At 48.5% G+C, this 19,048-nt stretch overlaps 2 long non-coding RNA genes across 2 annotated transcripts; one reads left to right on the forward strand and one right to left on the reverse strand.

Annotated features, from left to right (window-relative positions):
* Positions 1 to 5,291: 5,291 nt before the first annotated feature.
* LOC118972815 (uncharacterized) lies at positions 5,292 to 6,977 on the reverse strand. The gene is made up of 2 exons (XR_005061902.2): positions 6,095 to 6,977; positions 5,292 to 5,524 (listed from the first exon to the last, which is right to left on the reverse strand). It is a non-coding gene; the product is annotated as an uncharacterized lncRNA (long non-coding RNA).
* Positions 6,978 to 9,800: 2,823 nt separating this feature from the next.
* On the forward strand, positions 9,801 to 17,777 carry LOC140845462 (uncharacterized). Its single transcript, XR_012124226.1, has 3 exons — positions 9,801 to 9,929; positions 13,941 to 14,025; positions 16,879 to 17,777. It is a non-coding gene; the product is annotated as an uncharacterized lncRNA (long non-coding RNA).
* The last annotated feature ends 1,271 nt before the right edge of the window (positions 17,778 to 19,048 follow it).

The following is a 19,048-nucleotide window of genomic DNA, read 5'->3' on the forward strand; positions in this document are numbered from 1 at the left end:
AGTGGGTGTGGAGCCCTGCTGAAATCCGCCTACATCTGTAGGTCACTCTCCCTGGCCAGTCTTGGCGTTCTGCCTCGTTCTGAGGAGATACTACAAATGCCAGCTGAACAGGGCTCATCCTTCAAGGCCTGGCTCACAGTTCACCTCCACTGAATCTCCCTGGGACTGTGCAGACAGGAAGAGCCACTCGCCCCTCTGGGCTCCTGGAACCGCGCACACTGTGGCACCCGTCATATTGTATTATCATCACCCGTGGGCTCCAGGCAGCGATGTCCTCCAGGGCAGAGACTGTGTCATTGCACCTCTTGCCCCAGCTCCTGCCTGTAAGTGGGACTGAGCACATCCTGAGCAACTGAGAAATACAGGTCAGCTTGTCTGGCACTGGTATGGTCAGGGGATCCTGAGGAATTAGGGGCTGGCTAAATACCAGAGGCCACGGAATATAGGCTCCAGGGCTGCAGTCTGCTTGGCAATAACTCTAGTCAACATTTCCCAGAGATTGTTCTCATAATACATGGCAGCATGCCCGAGCCAGGCTCTGACTAGTTCCTAAAACAAGTTAAATCTTTCCTTTTGGGACAATTCCATCAGCGGGGCTGATGAGCATACTTCTCTGACAACTGTGGCTTTCAAGGTCCCGACTGTTGGGCCATTTCCCACGTGGTTCTTCACGGCCCCTAGCCACAGCCCTATTATGCTTGGCTGGGCTTCTGGCTAGTGAGGAGATGAGCTCTGTCTTCCCAGATCATGGGGTGGAAGGGAATTGCATCCACACCCCCGCCCACAGCCGCCTGTGCACGACTGTGATGGAAATTAGCTCCTCATCCAACAGATCTCAGTGGAGATTGGAAAGTGCTTGTCAGAGAAGGGAGTTGTGTCATTATGGGTAAATGGATGGGAGACAGGATGCAAATGAGGCTACAGTCTTCCCATAACCCTTGCTTTTCATCTCAGTGGGAAGGCAATGCCAGCTGCACAGAGCCTGGGCACTATCTGCATTGGATGGACCAAGTTTCATGAGATGAGGGTCACAGAGGCAGATCCTAAGGTGGTTGGTCAATGGAAAGCAGGAATACCTGCAGATATTCACAGTCCCAGGCAGTCCCTATCTGCAGAATGGTGCATTTGAGCCCTTCACATTCTCGTCAACACACCTGGGGCATGAGCATGATTTCTGGCACTTGCATTTGTGAATTAGCTTCAACCTGAGTTATCTCAACCATCTCCGCCCTGAACGTGATCCATGGGGAGCCTGAGATCTGAACCTCGTGAATCCTTCCTGCTGAATCCTTCGACTAGGGGACATACAAAGGTCTCCCTGCAGTATGTATGTATGAAGGGAGCTCAGATTTAACTCTAGCACTGAAAATGAAAGCACCAATTCAGTGCGGAAAGAGCACCGAATCAGGGTGCCGAGTCCGACTCTACCCAGCTCTGTGAACTTGGGCTAATCATGTCACTTTCATTCATTTTGTTCCTAAAATTCATTTTTAAAGATTAACATATTGTTTAAATAAGTGTGATGAATTATTTTATGTGCTTTATAAATATTAACTCATTTAATCTTTGTAATAACCCACAGCATAGGTGTAATTATTAAACTCATTTTATAGATAAGGAAAATGAAGGAGAGAAATTTTAAGTAACTTGCCCAAGTTCACAAGGCTAATGAATGGTGGAGTAAGTCTGAGCTTTCCTGGATCCTAGGATCCTCATCTGGGAAATGGGGAAAAAACTGTTGTTAGTTTGCCCATCTCAGCATTTAGCTCCTTGGCTCCCACGGAGTCTCCTTGTGCTCTGTGATTATTGGAATGAAATCCCCTTAAAATGTAAATGGGAAGAGGGCTTGGTTCTGTACTTTGTTCATAGATTATTAGCACTAATGAGCAGCAGAGTCCCGGATGTGCACTAGGCTCTGAGTAGATGTATGAATGAATGAATGGACACCCATCATTCTGTGCTGTGGTAAGAGGGACCCACTTTTCCCCAAATATGGCTTTTTGAAGGCATGGACTGTGTCTTATTTATCTCTGAGTCTCTGGATCCCAGCATATTCCTGGCAGAGGTAGATGCTCACACTGACTGAATAAAACCACATTATTGCCCTTTGCCTTAGGTCGGAAGTCACCTCTTAGACGGGAAGGCATAAGCGCACTTAAATGCCATAAGCTAACGAACATTGACATCTGTGAGGGTGACAATAATCTTTTGTGGTGAAAAAAGATAAGGTGGAGGAACTAGATTCTTTCAGTTACTGGGTAACAAACTACGCCAAAGCATAGTGGTTTAAAACAACAATGGTTTATTATGTCTCTGAAGAGTGGGCAGTTTTCTGCTCTGTGCGGTGAAGCCAAGGTTAGCCAAGGAGCTGCGTTCAGCTGGGAGCTCGCCCGGGATTGGAACATCCCAGGTGGCGTCTCATCCTCCCGTGTGGCTTCTCATCATTGCAGTCCAGCCTGAGCTTCTCTGCAGCCTAATAGTGGACGCCTAAGGAGCAGGAGATGGAGCTCTGCACACTCCCAAGAGCAGGCTCAGGAGTCCTAGGACATCATCTCCCTCACAGTCGTTTGAGCAAAGTTAATCCCAAGGCCAGACCAGATTTAAGCTGAGGGGAAGTGGACTCCATGTCTTGCCGAGGAGCAGAACGTATGTACAGAGATGGGAGAAACTGTTGGCGGCTGTGAGACTGTCCACCGTGGGGGGTTTGGGGTTGAGGAGTGCTGACAGGATCCCTGAATTTTCTTCATGCGAATGAGCAGCTGTTAAAGGTTAGGCTGTGGTTTGTCTTCCAGGAAGTAGCTGGTTTCCTGCTCAGGTGATACCCTGGGATGTTAAAACTTCCCACCCTGTCCTGGGAGGTCTGAACTGACCAGGCTCTTGGAAAATGTCAAGATTTTTCCTCTCCTTTTTCAGGTGACAAAACAGAGGCATGGAGAGAAGTGACATATGCACAGCATACTGTATGTCAGTGGCAGGATGAGGGACACTATTAGCATTGGTTAAGAATGTGGATGTTGGGTTCACACTTTTCATATAATCCTGCTGGGCCTCGACCTCCTTCTTTGTTTGATGTGGATAATAATGCCTACTTTACAGGGCAGAATAGATAGTGGCGAATGGCGTGAGTTCTGGAGCCAGACTGCCTGAGTTCAAATCCTGGTTCTTCCATTTATCATCTGTATTACCTTGGGATAAATACTTAATTGCCTTATGCCTCAGTTTCCTCTTCTGTAAAATGGGGATAATAATAATACCTATTGTATAGAGTTGTTTTGAGGATCCAATGTGTTTAAACCTATAGAAGCACCTAGAACAATGCCTGGCACATGATTCACAATCAATGGGTATCATCTATAGTTCTTAGAGTGTTTTATGAAAACTAAAATGAGATAATACTTGCAAAAGCTTAGTACATGCATTGCCTATAGTAAGTGGTAGCTATTATTGGTGGGCAAATGGGCCCTTTGTCCATTTCCCTTCTTAACATGCTCACACTTGGGGAACTTTGGAGCAAACAATCCCAACTTTCCAACTTTATTATTCTGCAAGCAATAAGTGTTTTATCTGATTTGTTAGTTTGCTGTTCACTATGTGGCTGTTTACTACTGGGCACGGAGACTGCCCCTCAAACAGGAATAGGCTTTACTTCCTTCTCCTCCCTGCATGTGCCCACTTCCTGCCCCTATGTGGGAAGTACACTCCAGGAGTCGTCCCGCTGGGTTGGGCATACCTGTTTCTCCTTCTCAGCCTCACCTCTGACTAGGTAGACAAGTCCCAGATACACCTGGGATTCTAACCCTGCTTCAGTCACTACTGGTTTGTTATAACCATATCTCAGTGTCCTCACCTGTATAATGGGAATAACAACAGTGCCTGCCTTGTAGATTTACTAAAACAATTACATGATGTGCTGTATATGAGAAGGGCTTATGCAATGCCTGCCACATAGCAAGTGGTCAACAGTTGTTAACAGATTATGGTTGTTGTTATTGTTATGTATGTTCCAAGGCCCAGCTAAAATGCTCCCTCCTCCAGGAAGCCTACCCGAGCTTCTCCAGGTGGAAGTTAGCATTTTCCACCCTTGTACTTTTCTCTCACCCTTTTTCCAGCTTGTGATATCATGTTTCTCTTCTAGCATGAGAGTCATTGGGAAATGAGTCTTCTCCATGGTAAACTTAGAGATTTTTTGTGTTGGAATTTGTCCTTGTGCTCCACTGGTCTGCCCCAGGTCTTGTTACAGAGCAGGTGCTTAAGCAGTGTTCAGGGCAAGTATCCATTATATCATTTGCAACATATATATATATATATATACACACATATACATATACATATATACACACACACATATACATACACATGTGTGTGTGTGCATTAGCTGCTATAATGTATATATAGAACCTACTATGTGTTAGGCTGAGTTCTAGGGGCTAGAATGAACCATTCCTTCCCCATCTTCTACCAAGGTAACAGCCCTTCCTTAGCTCACACAACCCTTTAGGCTGCCTTTTTGTGATTCCTGCTCAGCCTGTTTCTTTCATGTCTTTCTTGACTTCACTTGCAGTGAACTGTTGGGGGTGGGGGAGGGCTGGGGAAGCGGTGCCCTTCCAGGCAGGAGGGAGCACTCAAGCATCTCAGAGCTGTGGAGCCCTGGGCCCCTCAGCACACTGAGCCTCATTGCCCTCCTCTGTAAAATGGGAATATAGTGAATAATATTGTGATATCTTTGTATGGTGACAGACAGCAACTACAGTTATCATGGTATGCATTTAGCAAAGTAAATAATCATCGAATCACTATGTTGTTTATCTGAAACCAATATACTATTGCTTATCAACTGTATTTCAATAAAAATAAATGCAACTCACACTGTTTCTCTCTCAGTGTTGTCTGGAGTAAACAGGATCACATGTGCCAAAGTGCCTGGCAGTCAGCAGGTTCTTCCCAAATGTAATTACTCTCCCCTGGCTGGTCACCGTCCTGAGGCCCTGAAGTTTCCTGCAGGCGTCACAGGTGTCCTCCCGGGAGGTGCCCTCCTGAGGACCTACCTCAGGCTTTTCTTCTCTCCTTTGGAGAGCAAGTTGCCAGTTACATCAGGGCTCAGCAGGAGAAGAAAGACCCCAAGGCCAGCTTCCGTGGGAGGGGCAGGGGCAGAGCAAGGAGCCCTCATGCTCTTGAGAGAAGGATACAAAGAGCTTTTTCCCTTTCTGGATATTTAAAAGAGAGAATGCGTTCCCTGTAGTGCTCATGCGGCAGGGAAAAGGGACTTGTGAGGGGTACACAGTAGACTCAGACCTGATTCGGTGTGCCTGTCGTCTTCTGCCCAGGGAAATAACAGACAATGAGAAAACAAACAAGCAGGATCATACTTTCGGAGCTCGGCATAGGGCCTCTGGCCGCGGGTCAGGACCTGGTTTTGGCATCCGCCTGTATCCAAGAAGTTGTGTAGGCAGGGCCTTCAACAATGACACTGTGCGGTGGTGAGAACCCGTGGTGGAGACCATCTGCAGCAGGGAATCCGTGGCAGCTGTAAATGCAACAGACTCCAGTCCCTCTCTGCCCGGTGTCTGGGAGGACTCATTTTTGTTTGGACTTGGCCTGTCCCCAGGGCTTTGGGACAGTTTGTGGGGAAGGGAAGCAACCTCCAGAGGGACATGCTGGACTTTCTGCTTTTCATGTAGCTGTGTGCTTAAGAGATTAATTGGAAAAATAAGTGGAATGTGACCATATTTGTGCTGTGAATTTATGGAGCCGTTCATACCAGTTACAATAATTCTCCCAGAGGGCATTGTGAAATGCTAAGAAAGATTTGGTCTTAATTAACTTTTGTTTTTGGGATTACAGGATGAATAGTTCTTTTGAGGGCAGGAGGTAGTCTGCTTCCTGGGCATGGAGTTGCTGAAGAAAAAGGTCAGAAGGCTTTCAGTCTGGGTCATAGTGTCTGTCAAAGGGGGCAGTGAGAGAAGATGGAAATACAGGTTACTTCGGGACTGTGGGAATCCTGGGGTGCCTCCCTAAGGGGTCTGGGTAGCCCTTGGCACTTTGGAGGAGCAAGTCGATTGGCTGTAACTCTGAAGGGTATGGGGATGGCACTTACTGTGTCTCTTGAGGGCTGACACCATCTCTAAATGGCTGACCACTTGGGCCTCCCATGCTCAGACCTCAAACTCCTTATCCATGGTCCGTTCTCAAAAAACAGCCAACGCGGCAGCTCCGGGTGGCCAGGATTGCAACACCAAATGTGTTTGTTCCCCATGTTTGTGAAATACCTCAGAGGCACTGTTCCAGTCCCACCTGACTAGTTTTCTGATTGCCACATGGCCCTGGCTCTATCTGCCAATACTCAGCCGGGGCTGACTGGTCAGAGATTTTGAGATGTTTGTGGGTTCACAACTTAAGAGACATCATTTCTTTCTGCCTGAGAGAGGAGATTTTACCTTCCTGAAGTCCCCAAATATCACCTGTTGGGCTTGGAGGCACCTCTGGGGCCTTGGAGTAGAGTAGTGTGACCTTGGACCAGTCACTTGACTTCCCCAAGTTTTCATGTCTTTAACTGTGTGATGATGAGAATAATAATTACTATTATGGCAAGATTGTGACCTGCAAGTATAGCACCAGATGGAAGGTCAGGTAGCACCTCACTCACCAGGCTTCCCTCCTCTAAAGGTCCTTCAAAGCAAAGTTGACCTCAACTTTCTGAGTCGTTAAAATTCAATCTTGCATTTAATTCTTGCAAATGACTTATTGTCAATCTTTGACTGGAAGTAGGAAGAAGAGGCCTGGCTAATATATAACATAATGGGAACTCAGAAGCCCCTAGAAACTGGCTAGTGATACACAGCCCAAGGAAGAGGCATATGAACTTAAGCATCATTCCCTTCATGAACCCCCTCCGATCAAGGGGAAAAACCCTGAAGTTAGGGGGAGAAGGGCTAACAGTTATTGGGCTTCTGTTAATGTGCCAAACACTGAGAGTAAGAACATACTTTTGGATGTATTTTCCCATTTTGTTATCTCCTCAACCTTAAGAAATAGGCAGAATTATCCCCAAATAAAAAAATTACTCTTTTGATAAATATTTACTGAGTGATTATTATGTACCAAGCATTGCTCTAGGAAGTAGAACATAAGAAAACAGGCCCAGAGTTTCATGGCCATATGATATAACTTGCTCAAGGCCACACAGCTGGAAAGAGGACATCGTACCTCTTCTGAGGCTTATTCCTGGGTTGTTTCCATCCTGGGATGTTGCATGGACACAGACACAAATATGCACACGTACGTACACATATGCAAATACACCCACACTCACACATACACAAACAAGCATGCACACTCACACAGTGAGCAAACACACACGTGCTCAATCATGCATTTGTGTTCAAGCACAAGCACACACCCACATGCACAAATACACCCGCAGGCACAGGTATGCACGAGCGCGCACACACACACACACACACACATCATTTGAGTACACAAACATGGGTACATGTACTTGCACAAATATTCACACACAGCATTCCATTGATTGGGAAGAATTTTTTTGAACTATTGTAATCTCTCAACATCAGTAACATCATGAATATAATTGCCAAGATTTCATTCTTTTTGCTTCCCTTTCTCCAGCCCTCCTTTTTTTGCCCCTCCCTCCTTTTTCGCCTCTGCCTCCCCATTCTGTGACCAGATCTCTGTTCCTGCTTTTTTTTTTAGCTCTGGAGTCTTAGAGAATTATTAGACTATGGGGCTCAGGTTGGAACACTGAACCAGAAAGCCAAGGCTCTCTAAAGGCCACCAAATGCTGCATCTTGCCAAGTCCTGCCTTGGTTGGGCTTTCCCCAGTGCAGACACACGAAACCCCTGATGCCCCCTTCCCATTACCATCTCTGCCTCTCTGCCACCAGGCCTGGCACCCTCAAATTCAACTCAAGACCTTGCTGCCTGGTGTCCTCAGCCCCAGCACCCTCCTCCCCCGCTCTTACATGCATGTGCCAAACGCCTGGGAAGGCCTCTTCCAAGTGTTTCATCACGCCTCAGGGTGGGGATGCATCTATTTTTGTTTCAACACTTTGCTTCCACCTGGCATTTCATTTGCCAGCTAATAGGTGAAGTAACTCATCCCAACACTGGTGGCATTGAAGGAGGGGAACTGTGCTCTGGTCTGTAAAGTGTTGGTGGGGGCACAGCAAGCATGGTCTTTAGTGACCACCTGGGAGGTAGGCTGGAATGCTGGGTATTAGCTCAGCTCAGCCGTGTAGGTAATTCAAACTCTTCAGAATATTTCATCATCCAGGCAGCTCAAGGTGGGGGTGGGGGGTAGAATTTGAGAAACTCTGGCAACTCCAGTATCTCAGTCCCCAAAGAGTGCCAAGAGAGGTCACCTTACTCAACTCATGTGTTTCCTTGTGGTAGCAGAGATCTCTCTCTCTAAAACACTTTTGGCTTTACCATTAAAAGATCTTGAAAGTGTGCTTAGGGATTCTAACAACTTGGTGAAATCTTTGGACCCCAGGGTCCCGCACTCACCCTCTCCAAGACTATTTGGCCATGTTGCATAATTGCATGAGTTTGCTTTAGGCAGGCTGTTGAGTTCAAGCACTGATAGCCAAGTCTTGGGCAGAGGAGAGAGCATATTCTGCAGACAGCCCACAATGGCTGTAGCAACCTGCACTTTGGGGAAACCTCACTCTAGCATAAACACACACACACACACACACACACACACACTCCACTGGAGAAAATGAAATGGGAACATGGACATGGGCAATCTAGAGTGGATGTGCTCTGGAACAGAACGCCATGTAGTGAGAAAGGGAACTGAACACACAGGTGCTCATGCATGTAGGGCCAGACTTTAGGATTATTCAATGATAAAGAAATGGAGTTCTGGGGGTGGGGTTCTCTTGGGCACTTAGCTGATAGTCTTATATGGTGATTGCTTAAGATCAGGTCATATTTTATAACTAAACCATAATCTCTCAGCGCTAGACTCTTAGCTTAGAGTCAGGGCTCAAGCATATTTTTCCTCCCCTGTCCCACCTAACTCCGACCCTTATGGGTAGAAAATGTTCAATCATTGCAGAGAGGAAAGGAGGTTAGACTATATTCACATGACACTATGTCATGTTCAAAACCCTTTATGGTGAGTCAGCTCCTTCTGGTGGCTGAGCTCACTTGCAGGCATGTGAACCCCTCACCTCCCCTATTTGCAGCCCATTTTTGTGTTTAACAATGTCAGGCCTTGGTGAGCTGTCTTCTTGCTGGGGAGACAAGATTTACACACACAGAGCAGAGTATAATCACAGGCTGTAGTATACTTACTGAAGCATTGTAACGTGCAGACAACATGTCCTATGGCAGCCATGAGAGGAATGTCCCCTTGTGTTACAGACACCAGGGAGGTGTTCCCTGAGCAAGTGGGACTAAGGGGGCTTGGGAGTAAGAAGAGAGGAGGGGGTACAGGTGAGAGGAAAGACAGAAGTTAACACAGTACAGAGCTTGTGTACACACTCATTTGCTCATTCTTTCTCTTGTTTACACATTCATTCACCCAAAAAATACTTTATGAGCCCTGCTGTGTGCCAAGCACTGTTCCCGCCGTGGGGAGCAGAGCAGTGAACAAGTCTGGTTTATAAAGTTGTGCAGGAGCCAGATAGTGAACAAATATTACAAGCAAGAAAAGCATTAGCTGGAAAAGAAGGGTGTCATGGGGCTATTGAGCAGGCAGGGGGCGGGAGGAGGGTCAGTGAGGGCTGGACCCTAAAGGATAAGGGGTGTCAGTCTGGAAATGGGACAGGGGAGGATGGGAGGGATGGCAAGAAGTATTACAAGCATGAAATTCTGGGGACAGAAAGAGTCAGGCTTTTGCAAGAGCACAAGCTGCTTGAAGAAGTCTTGCGTGGCCCGAGTGTGGGGAGTCTGGAGATGCGAAGGTAGGGCAGAGGCAGGAGTGACTGAGCAGGACAGGGGTGGGAGGGTGAGGAGACGGGGCGGGTAAGGCCAGGGAGAGGGCAGGCAGAACCTTCTGGGCTATGGTAAGGATTTTGTTCTTCATCTAAAATAGTCTAAGCAAGAGATGCAAAGGACTTGAATTAGGGTGAGGATAGTGTGAGTAAATGTGCGGCAGTTTGGTGAATTTTTTAGCAGGGGAATGTCCTACTCACCAGATTTTCTGTAAGGTTTTTTCTAGCTCTGCCCTTTATTGATTGCATTCTGTGCTGACTCTGGGTGCTTGTGCAGGAGGCCAGGGCTCCCCTGGGAGCCCTCCCTGCTCTGGGCAGACCTCCAGGCACCCATTGCATCTGCTTCCTCCCATAGCCTGTGGCAAGTGGTCCATGTCCTCAGCCTGCCCCCTCCTCCTTACTCCATCACTTTACCCCAAGGAACCTGCTGTTCCCCTTCCCTCTCCTCTGCTAAAACTTCCTGCTTCCATCCTCAATCAAACCCCTTATTTTTGCATTAAGAGCCAGGGCTCCTCTGACCCTGCTTCTCCTCTTACTAGCTTGGCAGCCTGGGTGTTTTCAACCTCAGTGTCTTCAGTAGAGGAAGAGGACGATAACTGTGCCTCCTAGGGCTATGTGAGGTCTGTACCATCTAACTCGGATCCTTATGGATTGAAAATGTTCAATCATTGCAGGAAAGGAAACGAGGCTAGACTATATTTATATGACACCATGTCATGTTCCAAACCCTTTAGGGTGCGTAGGAAAGCACCTCACCCTGGCGTGGCTCAGGGTTGGCTCTGTCACTCTAGTCATGACCTACCAGGCGCTTCACAATCTGCCTCTCATTCCACATTATCCCCATTTCTACTGTCCTCTCCTTTCCCTCCTACCCAACAACGTCAGGTAACTCCTCATGCCTGAGCACACCGATCTCTTTCTTCCCAGCACACTGCTTGTTCTGTTCCCTCTGCCTGCCATGCCCTTCCTTCCCTAAGCAGCCGGAGGCCTGGCTCATGTTTCGTTTACCCAGAGAAGCCTTCCCTATGGGTAGACAGCGTGCACCTGACAGCCCGACTGTAAGGCAGGTTGAACTCTTCCTTCTAGCGCATCTCCTTGGTGCTTGGGGCACCGCTTTGTTACAGTCCACATTGGTGTGTGTTTCTGTGGGTATCGGGGTCAATCTCTGCTCTCAGGTGTGTTTCCTGCAGGCAGGGACATGTGTTATTCACTGTGCCATTCTGAGGACTCGGCACAGGGCTGGGTCCATGGTAAAATGCTCACAGCTAGTCGGGTGAATGAATGAGATGGTGAAGCCTGGTGCACTGATCAGCTTCAGAACAAGGACTGTGTGTAACTGGCTTTGTTTCCACAATGCCTGGAACCCAGCAGGAGTTCACAAAATTCTCCTCGCCCATAACTGAAGGATAAATAAAGCAGGAGTAGGAAGGTACATGAAGTGAGGGAAGGTGTGAAGGGCCAAGGGAAAAGGGAATTTGGACACTGGAATCAGAGACCAAGAGATGATTCCAAACCTTTGCGGGGAGGACCCTGAGCTGGGGGACTGGGTGCCATGGGAGGCTCAGCCTCCCTCATTGTTCACCTGCCTCCATCCCTCTGCCTCCTGAGGTACCTAAGCTCCCCTTCACTCTTCACAGTGATCCAGGCTTTCTCAGTCATCCAGGAAATGGGGTTCTCCAGGCCCAGAGCCAGGGAGGAGAGAGGCACGTGGGCCGTGCCCAGGCGGGGGGACAAGGAGGTAGGCTCCAGAGCTCACGGATACCTGAGAAATGGGGATAATAGATTCGCTTCCCTGGGAAGTCAGGGAGAGAGATGAGATAGGAAGAGGAAGTGCTTCGAGCTCTGCAGAGGAGAGAAACCGTAAACAAATCCAGGGTGTCATTGCCGGGTCGTTACTGGAGCGATTAAAGAGGCAGGCGGCTGACCACATGAGGAATCGTCCTGCAGCCCACACATAGTTGCATTTTTAATATAGTTTCATTTTATTATTAACAGATAAATCCATGGACTACCCCATGAGTCATTCCAGTGTGTTAATACTCCCCTTCGGACTGTGTGGGGCCTCCCCACTCACACATGGCTAGGACGGGTCCAAACCAGGGAAGAGAGGCCAAAAATGGCTGGAGCATCGAGAGGGCAGGGACCCTGGCCTGTTTATCTTTGTATTCCCAGGACCAACAGAGTGCTTGGCACATCATGTGATAGATGGCGATACCCATGGTATTCCAGACCCAGCTCAAGTGTCACTTCTTCCATGAAGCTTTCCTTGGTTTCTTCCAGTGATCCCACCACCACTGGACTTAGAGCCCTTGGGGCCTCTTTGCTTCTCAGGTGGCTTTGTGTTAGAGCAAAGTATCTGTGTGCCAGTCAGCTGTCAGCTCCCAAACCAGGCATGGGTCTGACTTGTCCTTACCCCTAGGGTCTGCTAGCACAGGCCTCTCACACAGTAGGGCTGCCCAAGGAGGAGTCAGGTAAGCCTGGACTTTGAAATCAGATAGACCCAGATTCAAACCTTGGTTTTTGCCTCTTGCCAGCTATGTGACTTAGGATGCCCCTTGGCCTCTTGGAGCTCCCCCCTTCCTTATCAAAATGGTGCAGAGAAAGCCCATTTGCCACCTTGTGGCAAGCTGAACCATGGTGGCACTGCTTGGCACCTGGTAGCTGCTCAGCATTCATTTCTTATGATTAATTTTAGATTTGGTGATTCATAGACCCGGCTCCACATCAGAGCCACCCTTCCCAGGAATAGAGTTGCTTGCAGCCCCCTGGGACATTCGGAGCCCGTGAGTCTGGGCTTGAGCCAAGCCATCCATCCACCTTTTAAAAAAGCTCCTCTGGTTCTTCTGATGTCCAGGGTCTTAATGTGTGTCAGATGGAACATATGACTGAGTGCAAAATAGTGCAAGAGTCATCGATTTCTCTGGTTTCTAGGGTCCAGTGAAGGGACAGGAAAGCTCATGGGCAGAATGGAACCCATGTGGGTTGTCCATAGAGGCAGAATGGAGAGAGGAAGGACACCCTGATGTCACCTCATACTAGCTTTGTGACTGCAGGAAGCTAGTCGCCTTCTCTGAACTTTACCTTGCTGCTTTCTTTGGGGGTGGAGTCCTCAGGGCTGACCTTTTCAGCAAACATTCTCCATGGTTTTACATTTGAGAGCAGATCTGGTGGGCCGAGGAGCCCTGTATGACATCAGTCAATGAGGTCATGAGGTAGTGCTTGGCCTTGCTAAAATTTTCTAAGTTTATGAAGAATTAGAGGAGGAACTAAAAATTCATGAACATTTATAGCTCTAGCTGGCATCTGAGAGACCCTGAGGGACCTTTGTGCAAACTGGGGTGCCAGCCAAGCCTTCTTTCTGAGCAGGAGACTGGAACTCTTTGGCCCCGTGAGGTAAGGACTCTGCAGATGTCAAGGGTCAGCACAGCAGAAGGGGCCTATCTTGAAACCCCTGGGTCCAGGTGGGCTCTGCATAACTTGTAAGGGCCAAGGAGCGTCCCCAGGCCCTGATGACCCTGAGCTATGAACTGATAATGAGAAATTCTTTCTCTAAGGCTTATGATCCTGAAAAAGACCTTGATGTAGTGGAGAAAAGACATTGGTCCCAGGGATGAGAAGAGTTAATGGCCAACAGGGAAAGATGGGAAAGATCCATGCCCAGAGTGAGGTGGCAGTTTTGGGACACTGGGATGAGGAGTCTAGGCGCAGGGCTCATGGGAGGTTGTAGGCTCACGTAACAGGAAGTGTCAGCAGATTTGGGTGCATGGGGATTGAACACAGTGTTAGACATTTTCTAACTATTTCTTTCACAAAACCGAACAGACCCTAGTGTGTCATTATTCAACATTCCTGGTGACCAATTCTATTTTCCAAATGAGAAAACAGAGACTTAGAGAAGTGAGGGTCCCCAAAGTCACACAGCAATTTGGGGGTGTCAGAATTTGAATCTTCACCTAACTCTGCTTGCCTGTTTTTCCTCAGGACACTTCACTGCTAAGATGGCTGCCCCAAGGCCTTTGGTTTATTTAGATTCTCTCTGGAGTGGTTCTTCAGGTGATTCACCCAGGTGAGGCAGATCCCTCTGTTTTTCTGGGAACAGGCCACTCTCAGCATTTGGGCAGGTAGGGAGGTTTGGTCGAGGCCATTAAGGTGCCAGCAGACTTCCTGTCATGGCAGGTGGGAGATGGAGCCCATTCTCAGGATTGCGAGTGGAAGCTGAAAGCGTCTCTCTGCAGGCAGCATCTGGGGTGATGGCCCTGAATGTGATTACAATTGCTCCTAATCAGCTCCATGATCAGATTTGAAGTCTCAAAAGGCACAGATTTTCAGACTTGGAATCACCCAGGAGATTCAAAGGGCTGGATTGTATAAGGCTAACCTCCACTTGGGCCCAGAAAATGAGAAAATCTGATTCTTTTCTATGAAAGACAAGTGAATCACCATTCCAAGAAGCCAAGCCATTCTTGGGCTCCCCTGAGTTCACTGCAGCCCCTGCCAGGGCAGAGTGGAGCGGGGAAGGTGAGAAGCCAGCAGCCTTGCGCCTGTCTGTCTTCCTCCCTTGCCTGATAGGGAGCACAGAGGTCAGAGGGTTAGACCGGGAACAGCCTCACGACACGCAGAACCTCCCATCCCTGACATTTCCATATGTCACTCCAAGATGTCACAGCTGGGCACTGAGGATGTTGTGGGAGAATCACTGTGCCAAAGAGGCAGAAGTGAGGGTGCCGAAGCCATGGAAGCCATGGCACAGTCTGAGGGTCAGGGAAAAGCTGCCCACTCCCCATTCCTGTCATCTCTGCCTGGTGTCAAGAGGCTTCAAGGTTGGAGATCTGGGTTCAAATCCTAGCCCTCCCCTTACTTTCCCACTCCCCAGCCCTGAGATCCACAATTATATAGCAAGTTTGGGCAAGTCATTCCAACCTGCCTGAGCCTTAGTTTGCTCATCTGTGTAGTGGAAATAATATTACCTGCCTTAGGTAAGTTGAAAATTACCAAGCAAATTAAACAGAAGTGGCCTGGGTTTAAATCACAGCCCTGTTTTCCAGCACTTACCCACTGGGAAAACATTACTCTCTCTGAACCCCAGTCTGATCATTCAGAAAAGACTCCCCACTCACAGAGTTGTTGTATGTGTCAAATAAGATAATGCTCCTTGGAGATACAAGGTACCTAGAGAAACTATTAATTGCCTTCTCTTTCCGTGGTCATTCCCTCAGGATTTTGCCAAGAAAAGAGATTTGGTTCTGAAGATGTCAAATTACTCCAGGGATTGATCTTTTCTGGGTTCCTAGTTCATAAAATGGGATAAGAATAGTATGTATGTCATAGAGCTGTTGTGAGGCTAGTTGAGTTGATACACGTGTCATGCTAAAGTAGTGCCCACCACATGGGAAGTGGCCCTTAAAGGCCGAGTTCATGGTGGGCTATCGAGAGTGCTTTCTGCTAGCGATGGAGCTCTAACTGGTGCCTTGGGCTGAGGAGTCAGGGCTGAGCTGACTCACCCAGGTGATAGTCTGGGTAGTGACAGCCCAGGCTGGGTTTGCAGAAGCATCTGGGCTCCTTATTAACCCCCAGGAACAGCTCAGGTATTATCTTGGAATAGAGATGGCCTTTGGCCTTGACAAGTCCTATAGAAGGTGGGAAGGAGGGATGTCCTGACCATCAGATTCCTCTACATTGTTTCATGGCTAACAAGGCAGATGAGGGCAGTGGCAGGGCAGGCTGCATCCTTTACTGCATCCTTTACTGCATGCCGACCAGTTAGGAGGCCACGGGCGGATGGCAGCTGGAGGGTCATCCTGTGGTATGGGACCTGGGCACTGGGCAGGGCCCCTGGACCTGTTCTGGTCAAGTCAGACAAGATGTGTTTGCTTTGTAGGAACTTGGAGGAAGTAGGCCAGACAGTTTTTCAGGTTTTGAGCCCATATTTCCAGACTCCAAATCCAGGGCTCTTTCCATGACATTGTGTATGTCCAGAGTTATGGACCCCTATCCTGGGAGCTCAGCCACTGATTTGTGGCAGATGGCCAAATGGATGCTCAGGGGGCACAGAGAAAGACCCGAGGTTCAGAGAAAATTTGTAGAGGAGGTGACATTTGAGCCAGACTTTTTGCGTGGAGATGAGGGAGAAAGCAGCTGCCCCACTTCCTCACTTCCCCCTCACTTCTCCACCTCCAAGCAATCTGGTTTCTCCCACAGCACTGAAATGCTCTCATCGAGGGCATCAGTGACCTTCTTGTGGCAACAATGAATGTGTCACAGCCCTCTTCTTAACTGATGAGGTCGCATTTAACACTGAGCTCATTTCTCCCCTGACTCCTAGTTCTTCCTCCTGCTTCTCATGCTATTCCTTCCCAATTTCCCCTGTGATCTCATCTTCCCCTGCAATCTCTTTATCCACTATACATCTACCACCCATCCTCCCATCCGTCCATCCATCCCCCACCCCACCCACTCCTCCATTTATTCTATCTATCTAGCTACCTACCTGTCTGTCTATCCATCTATTTTTTTAATTAAGGAGAATTTAATGAATGTATGCTTTACAAAAGTATGGGAGGATTAAGCGAATCGAACAGGAAATAGCACAGGACGCTAGTGTGAATAGTATCAGGAAGCCATTACCAACCCCAGGCCTAAAAGGAAGGCCAAGTGGTTATCAGAACTCAGAGACTGAAGCTGTAAGAAGAGACTTCCTGTTAGCAGCTGGGGTCTTCAACAGAGGGGCACAGCCAGCCAGGGGCATAAATACCCCTGACTCCTCTCCTGCCTTCTGAAGCAGCTCACAAAGGCCAGTCCCCCGTGCCCCTTACGTTCTGATGGCTTGCTGCTCTGTCTTATCTCCCCACCCTTTCTCTATGTTTTCACCCTGAGGATTCTTCTCTTCTCCGATGGCTGATGCTCCCAAATTTCTATCCAGTGCCAAGACTTCTCTCCTGACCACCTGAGCATCCAGCTCTCTACTTGTTGGACATCTCTGGTTGTCCTTGGGCATCACACACTCAGCATGTCCACAGTGGAACTCAAGACCTGCTCCCAAACTATTCAACTTCCTGTATCTCCTGAGAATGTGGGTGGCATCTCCACTCACCTGGTCACCCACGTCAAGGACTCCTGCTGCTCCTTTTCTCTCCTCATCCCCCGCCAGTCCCGTCAAATCCACATGCAGACACCTGATACAGGCAGCCCCTTCGCCGTCCCCCCACCTGCCCTTTGCTTAATCTCTCCCTAGATTATGACAATTCCTTATCAATTAACATCTTGGTTCCGTCCAATATTCTTGTAGCAGGGGTTGCTGGTTGCCTCTTAAGGCCCATTTTCTCTCCTTTTTTAGTTAAATAATCCCAACTTTTAGTTAGGTACATGACCAATGATCTAAAAGACACTTGCCAGCCTCTTTTGCAGCTAGGAATGACCATGCCCCTAAGTTCTGGCCAAGAAGATATAAGTAGAAGGGTCATGTGGAAGTGCTGGGAAGTTTCCTTAAAATGAGAGGGTGCCCTTTTCTTTCTCCTGGCTCTATTCTGCTACCTGGAACATGAATATAATGGCTGGAGCTCTAACAGCTATGTTGAGCCATTTGAAGAACGGCATTCCAAAGCTAGAAGAATGCCGTGTATGAAGTCTACCAACCATAAGCCACTATTTCTGGAGTCTTCCATTGCAAGGGTAAAATAAATGTCTCATTTGATTAAGCCACTCTTATATTTTGTTTTTCTGTAATTTGCAATGGAACATAATTCTCACTGATGTACATTGAACCCAGCGGGATTGTTGCAGATATGTTTGTGTCCCACACACCTTCCTTGGACCACCTAGTTTTAATACAGCTGAGGATAGCTTATGCATGCTCTGAGGCTCTTATTTCAAACATGCACGGATTGTTCAAAACACAGAAGGCCAGTCAGCCTCTGCCCATGCACAGTCTGGGAGAGCAAAGAGGTATGGGGTGGGGTGGGGGGTTGGATACGGAGTTAATGCCTCTAGGAGGCAGCTCTCAAACAGTGGGGACTAGAAGCTGCTGACAGTATGAAGGTCATGGATGGCTAATCAGAGGGTCCCCAGCAGGACTGGGGTTCTAGGTGCTCACAGAGGTGACCGGCTCAATAACACCCCCTTATTACCTTTCCCTGCATTCTAGCTTATCACTGCTGCTTCCGGGGTCACCTCACAAATAAACTACCTCCACTCATGTTCTTATCTCAGGCTCTGATGATGGGGAAACTGACAAGTTCTTTCTAAATTGTACCTCTATTTAGGCCCTGCCTCTCTGCAAAATCCACCTCTGGAGCCCATTAACTCCTGGGTGATGGCACAATCCTGTGGCCTGTCCCACATGGCCCTGCTGGCCTGGGTCTTCCTCCCCTGGAGCTCTGTCCCTTGTCTCTCAGCCCCTGTGCGTCCTTTGCCCCAGCCGTGCCAGGTTACATGCACTGTGATGCTCTGGTGCCTTCTCCAAGAGGATTGTCCGTACTCTCCCCCATTGTGAAGACTCAGTGCCCTTTACCCCTGTGCTCACATGTCCCATCTTCTGGAAAGCCCTCCCTGTCCCCCACGTGCAGCTGGAGCTGTGTCCAGGATCTCATTATTTTTAACACCATTCTCCCATTGGCTAGTTAGCTCCCCTTCTCTCCCTCTTCGTGCTTCTTCCTAGAGCAGAGTCTACATACACCCTATGAGGTTTTGTATCCTGGCCCTCGTGCTGAACTGGGACAGAGGTGAAGTTCAGTGTTTGTTAAGTGGCAGCGTGAGTGGGAACAAGACCAGGGTGAGCAAGGCCCAGAGGGCGGCATGTGCTCGGTGCATCCCTGGACTGATAAGTGACCCACACCCCCTAGGCCGCTCGTGGTAGCTTCCCGTTTCCCCAGGATTTGCTCTCCTGTCCTTTCAGCCTCAGCACCTACAACATCTGCTCCGAGCTTTAGCCAGTCCATTGTCCGCTCAAGGCCTGTGCTCTCCTGAGCTGCCCTGACTCTGATCATGATCTTCCCTTTACCTGGATTGCTCCCCGCACCCCCGCCCCAGGCATTTCTTCCTGCCCCTCAAGGTCTATATCAATACACCTGCATCCATAAGCCCTTTCCTGCCAG

Source organism: Manis javanica, chromosome 2 (assembly GCF_040802235.1).
Source record: "Manis javanica isolate MJ-LG chromosome 2, MJ_LKY, whole genome shotgun sequence".
NCBI lineage: Eukaryota > Metazoa > Chordata > Mammalia > Pholidota > Manidae > Manis > Manis javanica.